The 14,597-nt window shown below is 42.8% G+C and overlaps 1 non-coding gene across 1 annotated transcript; it reads right to left on the bottom strand.

Annotated features, from left to right (window-relative positions):
* Positions 1–1,368: 1,368 nt before the first annotated feature.
* On the bottom strand, positions 1,369–1,475 carry LOC145060770 (small nucleolar RNA R71). The gene has a single exon (XR_013686954.1). It is a non-coding gene; the product is annotated as a small nucleolar RNA R71 (small nucleolar RNA).
* Positions 1,476–14,597: the final 13,122 nt, after the last annotated feature.

The following is a 14,597-nucleotide window of genomic DNA, read 5'->3' as shown; positions in this document are numbered from 1 at the left end:
TAGTAATAACGAATCTGAATCTAATCACCTCAATCGGTAACCAATGAAGAATTAATCTGAAACATTTACTATAAAATCATCCATGGGATCAATTGAGTTGAACCTAAATAGAAGTCCTCTTAATTATTGAATTTAGTCGTAATTATTTGTTTAGCTTCTAGTTAGTTAAATTGCATGTTATTTAGTCTATTTAAGTTTCTAGTCTTGTAAAACTAGAGAAAACCTAATTCCATTACTTGTTTTTTTAGATAATATTAGTTATTAGTTTTAATTTTCCATTCCCTGAGTTCGATACTCTACTTATTTAGCTACACCGCAATTGATAGGTCCACTGCCTTTGTGTGTTAATTTTATAATTAAAAGTAGGTTTAAAACTAGTTCGTTTTACAGACATCAAGTTTTTTTCGCCGTTGCCGGGGAACGGTTCAAAAATTAACACTAATTTCTAGTTTTATCGATCCTTTGTGTGAGATTTATCTTGCACAAAGTTACTTCCTAAGTAATTTAGTTATTAGGATAAGTTTTAATAAGTTTCTATTTTTGAGAAGTTTAGTTAGAATTTTTTGTTTGCTTTTGCTTTGAACTTGCCGAGTGCAATCGAAGCGACTCGACAAGTCTATCACTGTTTCATAGTTTAGTTTTTTATTTTATTTTTGTTCTTTTTACACGTGTTTTCTGTTTTGTTTACAGTTCGTATATGACCAGGGGAGGAGGTATACCTCTGATCCCACCGCTTGATGAACCGTAAGCAACCTTGAAAAAAAAACAAAGGCAAGAACGTAGGAGAAATCACAACATCGAAGAATTCACCGTTAAAGAATCTAAAGCTGTCTTTAGTAAGAAAAAAGCAAGAAAGTAGGAGAATCCAGCTTCTCTTCAGTAGCGGACGAAGACCCGAAAAAGGAGGACACCGAGTACGAAACCGAAAGGGAAGAATCCGAGACCGAGGAAGATAGCGACTTTGAAGGAGAATTAGCTAACCTAATGGCTAACATCGATGAAGTCCCCATGGGAGAATGGAAGAAGAGGATACATGACGATACCGACCCAGGACTAGTGTAACTCGTGATTCCCGTGACAGCCACTTTCGAGCTAAAGGGCCACATACTTGCTCAACTTAAGGAGATTCCCTTCTATGGAAAAGATCACGAAGGCACTTACAAGCACTTAGATGAGGTCAACGATGTAGCCGATTACTTCAATGTTCCAAATGTGCCTTGTGAATATGTTTTGCTTCGTAAGCTTCCTGTCACGTTCAAAGGAGCTACGAAAGATTGGCTCAAGTCACTCCCTCCTGGATCCATCACTACATGGGCTAAGATGAAAGAAGAATTTATTGATCAATTTTTCCCTCCCTCAAAAATAGCCAAGTTGAAGAAAGCCATAACTAACTTTGAACAGCAAGTTGGAGAGTCCCTTTATGAGGCATGGGAGAGATATAAAGGTTTACTAAGGAATTGCCCACATCATGATCTAAATAGTCAACAAGAAGTATCCATTTTCTATGATGGAGTGAATGTGACCGCAAGGCAACTCCTTGATTCGCAAGGACCTCTTACAAAGAAGCCACCCCCGGAAATCAAAGAGCTAATTGAAGAATTCTCTAAGCACTCTAGAGAATATCATAACCCAAGGAATGAGCTATGTTGGGGGGCTGTGAACTCAGTTAATGATAGTATGGCAACATTGATGGCTAAACTAGAGAATTTGGATCGAAGAATGACTAAGATGGACCAATCCATCCAAGCCATTAGGGTCGGTTGTGAGAATTGTAGAGGACCTCATCTCACTAAGGATTGTGATCTTGACAAGAATGGGAACCGGAAGGTGCAAGTATGCTATTCAAGTGGTGATAGGTATGATGAAAATTGGCGGAAACCAAGGAATGAATGGCTCCCATATGATGAGTACAAGAAGGCAAGGGAGGAGAAATACAAGCAAAAAGAAAGGGGTTTCTATAAAAAGGAGGAACCGGTTATGGAAAATAAAGTTGATTTGGAAGAAATGCTCACTAAGTTTGTAGCTGCATCCGAGAAAAGACACAATGACCACGATGCTACAATACAAAATACAAGAACAATATTAAGGAATCAACAAACATCTATTCACAACATTAAGAAGCAGCTGGGGCAGCTTGCACAACAAATGAATCAAAGAACACCCGGTGAACTTCCTAGCAATACCGAACAAAATCAAAGAATGGCACATCTAAATGTAATAACCACTGATTTTGAAATAATTTTCACTCCTCTCACCTCTATCCAGAAGGAAACCAATAAGGTGCAAACAGAAGAGGCAACTGACTGGAATTCGAGCAAACCCGACTCGACTCGCCGAGTCGGCAACATGGACTCAACGACTCTGAGGTTTGATGAGAAAAACTTTTCTCTTTTGAAACCTTGCAGGTGTAACATCCCAAAGATACAGGCCAAAAATTTCATTTTTAAATACGTCATTATAAAACCAACATTGTAAGAAAACATTTGTAATATCATGTCATATCAAAACCAAAGTAGAAATAATCAAACATGTTATCATAAAACAATATCAAAGTGTAATCCCAAATATCTCATGTGCGGAAAACCATAGTGTGATGCGCTGCGATCGAGCCGACTCCTTTCCTTTAAACACGAAGTACCTGAAACCAAAACTGAAAACCGTAAGCACAAAGCTTAGTGAGTTCCCCCATCATACCACATACCATACAATCACATAGCATACATACTGCCGGGCAATTCTGGGGTGCCCGACCTACCCGCGTCAACCATTCTGGGGTGCTGACCTACCCGTGTCAAGCCATTCTGGGGTGCTGACCTACCCATGTCGAGCCATTCTGGGGTGCTGACCTACCCGTCGGTCCTAACAACCGACCCTCGGGGACTATTCCACCCCCAACTGCTACTATCACATATATCATAACATAAACATAATATCAGACATATCTGGGGTGGCTGAACTACCCTTCGGTCCTAACAACTGAACACGAGGACTGGTCCCCTCATAGTACCTCTATCGCATATAACATAACAAGCCATCATGCAAACATATCATCACATACTGTCAGACGTATCTGGGGTGTCTGACTACCTTTCGGTCCTAACAACCGAACTCGACTACTATCACATACAACATATCATGCTAGCATATAACATATCAGGTAGTAGCAAACCTAGATGATATCACAAAGACAATCATCTATCATACGTCTCCTACTGGTGGGTCGACATTGTGGCCTTAGACCCACCGCTACTGGAAGGTAACTCACCTCACACTGCTGAAGTCCCGAAGACACAATCCCCCACTTGCTGAAGTCCCGCAGACTCGACCCCAGCTACTGGCTGACAGATTCCCGAACTGTCAACACCAAAATAACACCCAATCAATAATTGGGTCCCAATACATAACCATACATACATTCTTTGGGTAATTACTACATTACCCCTCGCTTGGCTTATTCAAGCCCAAGGCCCAATCCGTAGGCCCAAAGTCAATTAGGAATCAAGGCCAAACACATGGCCCAATTTTCCAAATTAGGCCTAGGCCTATACATGGTCTCATTCTGAGGCCCAACATCATATACTCATTAAGGCCCAAACTATGGCCCATCTATGGCCCAATTTTCTAAATTGGACCCAAGCCCCTTACTTGGGCCTTACCGTAGGCCCATTAAATTGCTCTAGACCATTTGCTTGATCTTCGATAGCCCATTTGATATCCCAATCATTAAGGCCCAACAGAAAGGCCCAACCATAAACCCAAATGAAATTAGGGTTTCACATTAAATAATGATTAGGGTTAAGTTTCCTACTTAACCCATTAAGCACTTAATCCATTAAGTCCCATATTGCTTAGATTAGTCTTTGCCAATGATTATTATTTAATATCTCCAGTTATTAAATAATTCCCGTGTGTCCCGATTAATTCCCCCTAATTAGCGTTTCCAACCCAATACTAGTCCATTAATTAATTTGTTGGGCTTTTAAATCAATTAGGGCTTTATTGGGCCTATTAAGCCCACTAGAATATCATTAAGCCCATTAGGCTTTTATTAGTGTCCATTAAGGTTTTATTAAGCCCATTAAGTCCTATTGGGTCCAATAGAGTCCATTAAGCTTCATTGGGCCCATTAGGGTTTTAGTCCTTTGTCCAATCATCCAAACAAGTCCAAACACCATCAAGGCACACCGCCACCCGACACGGCGGTTTTTAGCTACTTTTCATTATTTTTCTTTCCGGTTACAATTACAATACCTTTATCCAAAACTAAACACACACACACTAACTAACTAACACTCACACATAAACACGGTGGTGTATGGTGGTAGCCACCACCCTATGGTGGTGGTGATTCCATTTCCGAGAACTTCAACTACATACACACGCCAACAGTGGAAAAACACTGCCACATACACATGCCCTAGTTGTGGAAGGACCCGGCCACCTTCTTGGTGGCGTATGGCGGTCGGCAGCGGAGGTTTGGCGATGACAGCCCACAAATGCACACACACACATGAAGCACGAGCACCCACCATGCAACGACACCTCAGACGAGAAAGAGAAGGTCGGCGACGGAGGAATTAGCTTCAGCGGCTTTGTCGGTGACTGCTGGGCAGGATATGGCGAAGATTGATCTGGGTAGCGTCGAAAACATCGAAGCAATAATGGTGGTTGGCGTCTCCCTTCCTCGTTGTTGACTGATATGGTGGCCCCATCGTGGTCTCGTTTCTCTGGCTTCACAGACGAGGGAGGCGGCGTAAATGGCTACGACAACGGCCTTGTTGTCGTCGGCAAGGATGATATGGCAGTGGGCATTCTCGTCGGCATCCATGGTTCTCTTACGATCTCGAAAACAACATCACGATGGTGCTCATCGGCAAGTCAACAACGCTTGTGACCTTGACAGTGGAGAGGGGTGCGGCGCCGGAGGTGGTTGAAGGGAGAGTGGCGGCTGCAAAATGGTCGCTAGGGTTAGGGTGTAAGATGCGACAAGGGGGGGATAACACGGGTTTAAACCCCGACTCCATACAAACTTTGCGTCCAAATAACACCTCTGGTCCCTCCTTTCCACAATTTCTTCAAACATAGCCCATAAATTACCATTTAAACCCCCAACATTAAAATCATTTACACCTTAGGTACAAAGTTTACCAAACAGTCCGCAATATCTTAATTATGACATAATCTGTCCTTCCACCTCATTTCCCTTTTAAATAAATTCGAAATAATTACCACGGAGCCCCTGTCTTCATGAATATTTATAAAATGAGTCCCAAACTCACACTTTTAACCCCAAACTTCTTAAAATGTGGCAATTAACTCCTCGAATCCAAGACCGTGCATATATAATTATTTCTTTTAGGCTACCATTCGTTCATTAATTAATTTATTTAACTAATAAGTAAACGGGCGTTACAACTCTCCCCCACTTCAATTAGATTTCGTCCTCGAAATCACTCCTTACTATTTCTTTTATGTCAAGCCACTTCTAGTAACATGATCACCCTCTTGGGCACACCCTAGCCTTTCCAGGGTAGCTATGACCAATCTTCGCAGAGCCCTAATATCCTCATATGAACGAATTCCTTGCAACCAGATCACATCTACTCCGTCTGAATCTGCTGTCTCGAGATGGTCTGAATCCCTAACAAACCACTCATACTAAATCATTATCGATGAATCTAGTATGTTCATCCCTCAACTGACTACTTAACTTCTGATAGCATGTGGTTCCTGGCATAAACCTAGGTGACAAACCCAATTACCTCTGCATATCCGTTATTCTCGGCTAAGGCTCAGCTAATCCCACTGTGGGTGACTTGTCACTCCCCAATAAACCAGCTATTCTGTGCGCATATGCAACTAAAACACACATACTATCACTGCCCAAACGTTGAAACTGCTCGAACACTGAACCGCCTAAAGCAGTATACGCTGCTACATAGCTTCTTACCAAAAGCTACCAAGACCTCCTGGGTCTTAATTCGCTTGCCAATCCTCTGAAATACTGGGTTTCCACCCGACTGCGGAGCCAAAGGACTCCCTACTTATTCGCCTCACACGACTTCTGAGCGAAATCCTTCTCTGGAACTAGTTGCCACTAGTTATCATGCCACTGTGACTCTACTACTTTATGATCTAACCAATTGGGTCCATGCGTCAGATCCTGTCATCATCAAATCCAAGACTAAAAGTGATCGCTACCTAACCAATGGTAACCTTACATCACCAACGCCCTTACGTAGTCCATTACTTCTTTGATCTCATAACTGTAGTGGCGTTCCTACAGTCTTATCACTGGCTCACCCAGATCTAATCCATCTGGGTAATACCAAAATCCAATACGGGGATTTCCATATCCTCACTGCCGCACCCAGACTGGTGGGTATGACTGTTCCTTTTGCGTTCTAACAACACGCTCATGCCATCTACCAACCTAGTGAATGCTACGGCTACACCCACAGACTTACAACACTCTAGTACTATTTGCCAACCTGGTGAATGCTACGGCTACACCCGCAGACTTATACCACCCCTCACACTATCTGCTGCTAGTGAATGCTACGGCTACACTCGCAGACTTACAACACTCTAACACTATCTGATCGCTAGTGAATGCTACGGCTACCCCCGTAGTCTTACAACACTTCCCATGATAACTGACTACTAGTGAATGCTACGGCTACCCCCGTAGTCTTACAACACTTTCCATACTAACTGACGTCTAGTGAATGCTACGGCTACTCCCGTAGTCTTACAACACTTTCCATACTAACTGACGTCTAGTGAATGCTATGGATACCCCTGTAGTCTTACAACACTTTCCAAACCGGGTCAAACACGCACTCGACCTAACCCTCAACTGAACTCGAGTCCTAACCGGAACTCTAACCTGGTTCCCGAAACCTGCTATCACGTGACCTCACTGTATCAGTACCGTACCCATGCCCGTGATCAAAGCGTCACGGCAAACCACGAAATCATCTACACCCTCTAGCAAGGTGAGAATCAGTGCCTCATACAACCACTGTCTGAGAGCCTCGAAGGCTGCCTGCTACCCAGGCCCCTAACGAAAGGCCACCGATTTCTTGGTCAGTCAGGTCAAAGGAACCACAATCTCAAAGAAGTCCTGCATAAATCTCCGAAAATAACCCGCTATACCCAGGGAATTCCAAATCTCAGATGGAGACCTCGGAATCTCCCACTACATCACGACCTTTATCTTGGCCGGATCAACTAGAATACCCTTCTGGTTGACAAGGTGCCCAAGAGATTACACCCCGTGGAAACCAGAACTCACATTTGGAGAACTTTATAAAAAGTCTCTCCCCCACTTAGATTCAACTAAGTCTTCACTGCACACAAGAATTGAAGGATTTCCAATCCTTCTCACTTCCTAGTATCCCCTTGATGTCAACCTGTATTTACCAGTGATAACGATCCATCACCAATCAAACCTTAAGATCGCCCATCCTCTGAAATCTAGAGGAGTACTCTTGAAATCCGGTCCAATCTAACGCCTCAATCCATCTCCCATGTTGTCAAATGAAGACCTTAATCTTCACTCTGGCTGACAAATCCTTATTCCCACTTCCAATCTCGCAGCACCACTGAACTCTAACCGAACGTAGCCCACGCGAGGATACAATTCTCTTGATCATGCGATGACCAACCACTTATGCATATAACACCCGCGACTGACACTACCCTTTTCATGTCACCTGCTCTGTCCTAGCAACGGTAGTGCCTTGAACTCCAAGGTTCATCCATAGACAATTACCGACCATACCTGAACAATGATAGAATCCCTGAACGCTGACTTCATTGGATAATTATTACTCTAACCCTAATCGAGTCTCCTCTAAATAATACTCCTGCATAGATCCTGACAATGATCCGAAATGATAACGGTATGTGCGGAACCCACCCCGCAAGATACGTCCCTCTATAGGTTCATCAAGGACCTTACGACATGCAGAATGGCATATACGGTCCTTGATAACCAAACACTAGCAGAAAAACCGACCAGAGGTCTGACTTATCCAAACTCACTCACAATTCCAACGCGATACGTATCCCCAACATCCATCTAGTAGCAATAGAAGATGACATACTCACAACGTCTGGAGGAATACTGACCCCCTTCTGCTGATATGACCAATCCTGCTACCCTGTAGCAGCCTAAACCCTTAGAGTGACAAACTCCCTCGTGTACTTCTCGTATGCGCTGCACTGACTCATGCCCTGCTGGCCTTTCACCCGATGATCAGAAGTCATGGGTCTCTTCTCGGGACCCTCTACTATACGCACCTGGCACGCATCTCTCTTTCCAGGGTGCTCCCAAATCGATCCTGCATTTGCAACTCTTGGAAATCGTATCCTTCAGGGTCTGGCACCCTGTCACGCTTACTAGCTCGCTTGCCAATGGCTAAGCTGCAACAACTGGAACATCCTCTGTCCCCAAACTGGGTCACAAACTCTTCCCTGAAGCTTCTTAGATTCTCCAAGACTCTCGCTGATTCGAGTATGGATCCTGTGCTTTCAGTAGTACGGGCCCAATACTACCTTCCACACCTATCCATACTTTCCTCAGCAATCCTTCCGGATCCTCCAAGTCCATTCCTCAACCAGTACACCCAAGTCTAACTGAGTCTCACTACTAACTCACTGAAATATATCCTAGGCTTCCCTAGGTTCCCGAGCTCACCCAGTCCTCAGCTGCCGAAAGATTCCCAGTAATGTCAACTAGCTACCTCATGAATATAGCCACAGGCAACAGAGATCAGATAATCCTTCAAGTAATAGACTCATCCCTATAATGGTTGGACTCAGACAAGAGCTGTGCAATAGGGTCAAATCTATCACTCTGAGATTATCCAGTCTGTGCCACATGTGACTTAGCATATTTATTTAATAGTTAGCTCACATTACTAAAAGTCCCACAAAGCACAAAGCAAGCAGCATTCAGACAGTGGAGACTCTAACCATCATATTCCAATCAAATCATTCTATCCTATAATCAGGAATCTGTACATGCAATTCAAAGGCTCATACAATCAGGCATAACCTAAACAGGCTATCCTAACACTGACTGATATGTACTAGCATGCAAGTCTACAAGCAGATACAATATGCATATAAGGCATCCTCCTAGATCCTTAGCCCTAATCTAGCATGCAGTTCTCATAATCATATCATATCATATCATGTATGGGTATCTTGGGGAAAACTTACTTGAGCTCAGCTGATTGCACGCATCATACACTTTGTTCTTCTCAAAATTCTCTTCTCTTTAAAGATTCTTTTCAAACTCCTTTTTATAAAATGGTTTTACTTTTGAAAATTTTCATACCAAGCCCTTAGTTTGAGTTCAGACACACCCGAGAGTATGTCCGAATCCCTCAAACCAAGGCTCTGATACCAACTTGTAACATCCCAAAGATACAGGCCAAAAATTTCATTTTTAAATACGTCATTATAAAACCAACATTGTAATAAAACATTTGTAATATCATGTCATATCAAAACCAAAGTAGAAATAATCAAACATGTTATCATAAAACAATATCAGAGTGTAATCCCAAAGATCTCATGTGCGGAAAACCATAGTGTGATGCGTTGCAATCGAGCCGACTCCTTTCCTTTAAACACGAAGTACCTGAAACCAAAACTGAAAACCGTAAGCACAAAGCTTAGTGAGTTCCCCCATCATACCACATAGCATACATACTGCCGGGCAATTCTGGGGTGCCCGACCTACCCCTGTCAAGCCATTCTGGGGTGCTGACCTACCCGTGTCAAGCCATTCTGGGGTGCTGACCTACCCATGTCAAGCCATTCTGGGGTGCTGACCTACCCATGTCGAGCCATTCTGGGGTGCTGACCTACCCATCGGTCCTAACAACCGACCCTCGGGGACTATTCCACCCCTACTGCTACTATCACATATATCATAACATAAACATACTACGAGACATATCTGGGGTGCCTGAACTACCCTTCGGTCCTAACAACCGAACACGGGGACTGGTCCCCTCATACTAACTCTATCGCATATAACATAACAAGCCAGCATGCAAACATATCATCACATACTGTCAGACGTATCTGGGGTGTCTGACTACCCTTCGTTCCTAACAACCGAACTCGACTACTATCACATACAACATATCATGCTAGAATATAACATATCAGGTAGTAGCAAACCTAGATGATATCACAAAGACAATCATCTATCATACGTCTCCTACTGGTGGGTCGGCATTTTGGCCTTAGACCCACCGCTACTGGAAGGTAACTCAGCTCACACTGCTGAAGTCCCGAAGACACAATCCCCCACTTGCTGAAGTCCCGCAGACTCGACCCCAGCTGCTGGCTGACAGATTCCCGAACTGTCAACACCAAAATAACACCCGATTAATAATTGGGTCCCAATACATAACAATACATACATTCTTTGGGTAATTACTACATTACCCCTTGCTTGGCTTATTCAAGCCCAAGGCCCAATCCGTAGGCCCAAAGTCAATTAGGAATCAAGGCCAAACACATGGCCCAATTTTCCAAATTAGGCCTAGGCCTATACATGGTCTCATTCTGAGGCTCAACATCATATACTCATTAAGGCCCAAACTATGGCCCATCTATGGCCCAATTTTCTAAATTGGACCCAAGCCCCTTACTTGGGCCTTACCCTAGGCCCATTAAATTGCTCTAGACCATTTGCTTGATCTTCGATAGCCCATTTGATATCCCAATCATTTAAGGCCCAACAGAAAGGCCCAACCATAAACCCAAATGAAATTAGGGTTTCACATAAAATAATGATTCGGGTTAAGTTTCCTACTTAACCCATTAAGCACTTAATCCATTAAGTCCCATATTGCTTAGATTAGTCTTTGCCAATGATTATTATTTAATATCTCCAGTTATTAAATAATTCCCGTGTGTCCCGATTAATTCCCCCTAATTAGGGTTTCCAACCCAATACTAGTCCATTAATTAATTTGTTGGGCTTTTAAATCAATTAGGGCTTTATTGGGCCTATTAAGCCCACTTGAATATCATTAAGCCCATTAGGGTTTTATTAGGGTCCATTAAGGTTTTATTAAGCCCATTAAGTCTTATTGGGTCCAATAGAGTCCATTAAGCTTCATTGGGCCCATTAGGGTTTTAGTCCTTCGTCCAATCATCCAAACAAGTCCAAACACCATCAAAGCACACTGCCACCCGACACGGCGGCCAATGGCTGCAGGAGGCGGCAGCCACCACCCTACGGTGGTGGGTTTTAGCTTCTTTTCATTATTTTTCTTTCTGGTTACAATTACAATACTTTTATCCAAAACTAAACACACACACACACACACACTAACTAACACTCACACATAAACACGGTGGTGTATGGTGGTAGCCACCACCCTATGGTGGTGGTGATTCCATTTCCGAGAACTTCAACTAGATACACACGCCAACAGTGGAAAAACACTGCCACATACACATGCCCTGGTTGTGGAAGGACCCGACCACCTTCTTGGTGGCGTATGGTGGTCGGCAGCGGAGGTTTGGCGATGACAGCCCACAAACGCACACACACACACATGAAGCACGAGCACCCACCATGCAACGACACCTCGGACGAGAAAGAGAAGGTCGGCGACGCAGGAATCAGCTTCAGCGGCTTCGTCGGTGACTTTCGGGCAGGAGATGGCGAAGATTGATCTGGGTAGCATCAAAAACATCGATGCAATAGTGGCGGTTGGCATCTCCCTGCCTCGTTGTTGACTGATATGGTGGCCCCATCGTGGTCTCGTTTCTCTGGCTTCACAGACAAGGGAGGCGGCGTAAACGGCTACGACAACGACCTTGTTGTCGTCGGCAAGGATGATATGGCAGTAGGCATTATCGCCGGCATCCATGGTTCTCTTACGATCTCGAAAACTACATCACGATGGTGCTCATCGGCAAGGCAACAACGCTTGTGACCTTGACAGTGGAGAGGGGTGCGGCGCCGGAGGTGGTTGAAGGGAGAGTAGCAGCTGCAAAATGGTCGCTAGGGTTAGGGTGTAAGATGCGACAAGGGGGGGATAACACGGGTTTAAACCCCGACTCCATACAAACTTTGCGTCCAAATAACACCTCTGGTCCCTTCTTTCCACAATTTCTTCAAACATAGCCCATAAATGACCATTTAAACCCCCAACATTAAAATCATTTACACCTTAGGTACAAAGTTTACCAAACAGTCCCCAATATCTTAATTATGACATAATCAGTCCTTCCACCTCATTTCCTTTTTAAATAAATTCGAAATAATTACCACGGAGCCCCTGTCTTCATGAATATTTATAAAATGAGTCCCAAACTCACACTTTTAACACCCAACTTCTAAAAATGTGGCAATTAACTCCTCGAATCCAACACCCTGCATATATAATTATTTCTTTTAGGCTACCATTCGTTGATTAATTAATTTATTTAACTAATAAATAAACGGGCGTTACAGCAGGCCCCCTTTGCCATTTCCAATCCGAGCCATACCTGATTACCAGATTCAAGGGTATAGAAGATTTATGGAACATATAAAGACCCTCCAAGTAAGCATTCCATTCGTTGAAGCAATACTTCAAACGCCTAAGTATGCAACTTTACTTAAAGACCTCTTTACTATTAGACAAGATATGGAAGAAGTTATTGAAGTATTGTTGAATGAACTGCCAGAAAAGAGGGGTGATCCGGGAAGCATAACCGTTCCTTGCCAATTTGGGAACATAATGACCACACGAGCATTGAACGATTCACGAGTAAGTATTAATATTATGCCATACTCCTTATTCCAAAGGTTGAACCTTCGAAGTCCGAAACCTATTCACATGAAGATCCACTTGGCCGATAAGAGAATAATACATCCAATGGGAGTGTGTGAAGACCTTCTTATTAAGGTTGATAAGCTAGTATTTCCGGTTGATTTCATTATATTAGATATGGAGGAGGATCTTAAAGTACCAATCATCCTTGGGTGACCATTTTTGAATACCGCTTGTGCGTTAGTAGATATGCGTGAATGTACGCTAACATTAAAAGTGGGAGATGAATCGGTAACTTTTGAAGCTGACCAAAAAGATACGCAAGAAGGGTCTAGAGAAGAAAAGGTTTCGCCATTAGATTTGGATGATGAATTGTTAGAAAAGGAGCTTGTGTACTTGCAAGAAAGCGATCCAAATCAATTCTTTTTATCTTTGGATGATAATTCTAATGCCAAGGGAGATTTAGATGAGATAGAAAGGATGATCAACGAAGCTGATTATCAAGAAAGCATAAAAAGTATTCAAAGTTCACCGACTCGCCGGGTCGTACGTGCTGACTCGGCGAGTACACTCAAGAAATTTAAATCTGGTGCAACTTTTATTCTGCAACCCATTAGTTCCCTTACTGAATCAAATGTGCAACTTTTACTTGATCACTTTGAGAACCTTATTGAGGAAAACGAGGTTATGAAAGATGTTGTCAATTTTGGGAATGCACATTTGGCACTTCTTGAAACAATCATGGGAGGTGATGAGGTTGTCCAAGAGAAGAATAAGGGAAGTTTAGAAGATAAGGGAGATCCAAAAGCTGGTGATGATGATAGACACCACTCTTCATTTGAATCACCAATGCTAGATCAAGAAGAAGTTTTGACCAAAAGACAAAGGGCCAAGCTGTAACGCCCGGGTTTCAGGGCTAAGCATTTTTGTCAATGTAATAGTCTAGGTCAACTCTTGTAACTCTTTTTGAAGTAATAAAGATGAAATATTTGAGTATTATGTGAATTATGTGTATTTATGTGCTTATAATTTAATTATAAATGTATAATTAATAAATAATAAAAATAAGCGTCAAAATTAAAGTATAAGATAATCCCGATATCTCTACATAAAGTTGTAGAATATGTCTCAAGGTTTCCGTACATATAAAGAATGCCGAAATCCGAGTTATAACGAAGAAGTTATGACCCGTCGAAGTTTTACGGCAAAACCGGCACGGCACCGGGAAGCGTAAATAGTGAATTTACGATAGAGTGAGATTTAGCTTTAGCGATCTAAACGAAAGTCGTAAAATATGTTAAACTAAGAACATCGATAAAAAGAACGCCCAAATCTGACTTCGTATGAAGAAGTTATGATTTTTCGAAGTTTCGGAATAGCAGTGTACAACCCGAAATTCGAATATTAGATCGAGCGGTTTTTAGCCGACACGAACTGAACGAGAATCGAAGATCTCGTTAAGGGTAGCGTAACGAGAAAAAGATGCGTGAAAACGGATGTCGGATGAAGAAGTTATGAGGATTTAACGGACCAATCGTGTCCCGGCCCGTTAATAATATAAAATTTAAAATCGAGCCAAAATTAGCCGACGGAGTCTAAACGGAAGTTGTAGAGTACGTTCCCACCTTCTCGTGGATATAAAGAACGTCGAAAACGGAGGTCGTACGCGAAAGTTATGAATTTTTAAAGTTTATAATTAAATTTGCGAAGGCTGATGAGGATTGATGACGTGGCACGTTGTGGGCCGTCGGATGATGATTCAGATCTCGCTTCGGATCATGCCACGAACCCTCGCAT

This window comes from Lactuca serriola, chromosome 6, assembly GCF_051521515.1.
Source record: "Lactuca serriola cultivar US96UC23 chromosome 6, Lser_US96UC23_V15, whole genome shotgun sequence".
Lineage (NCBI taxonomy): Eukaryota > Viridiplantae > Streptophyta > Magnoliopsida > Asterales > Asteraceae > Lactuca > Lactuca serriola.
Note: the sequence above shows the minus strand (reverse complement) of the source record. Positions and strands in the feature narration are given on the sequence as shown.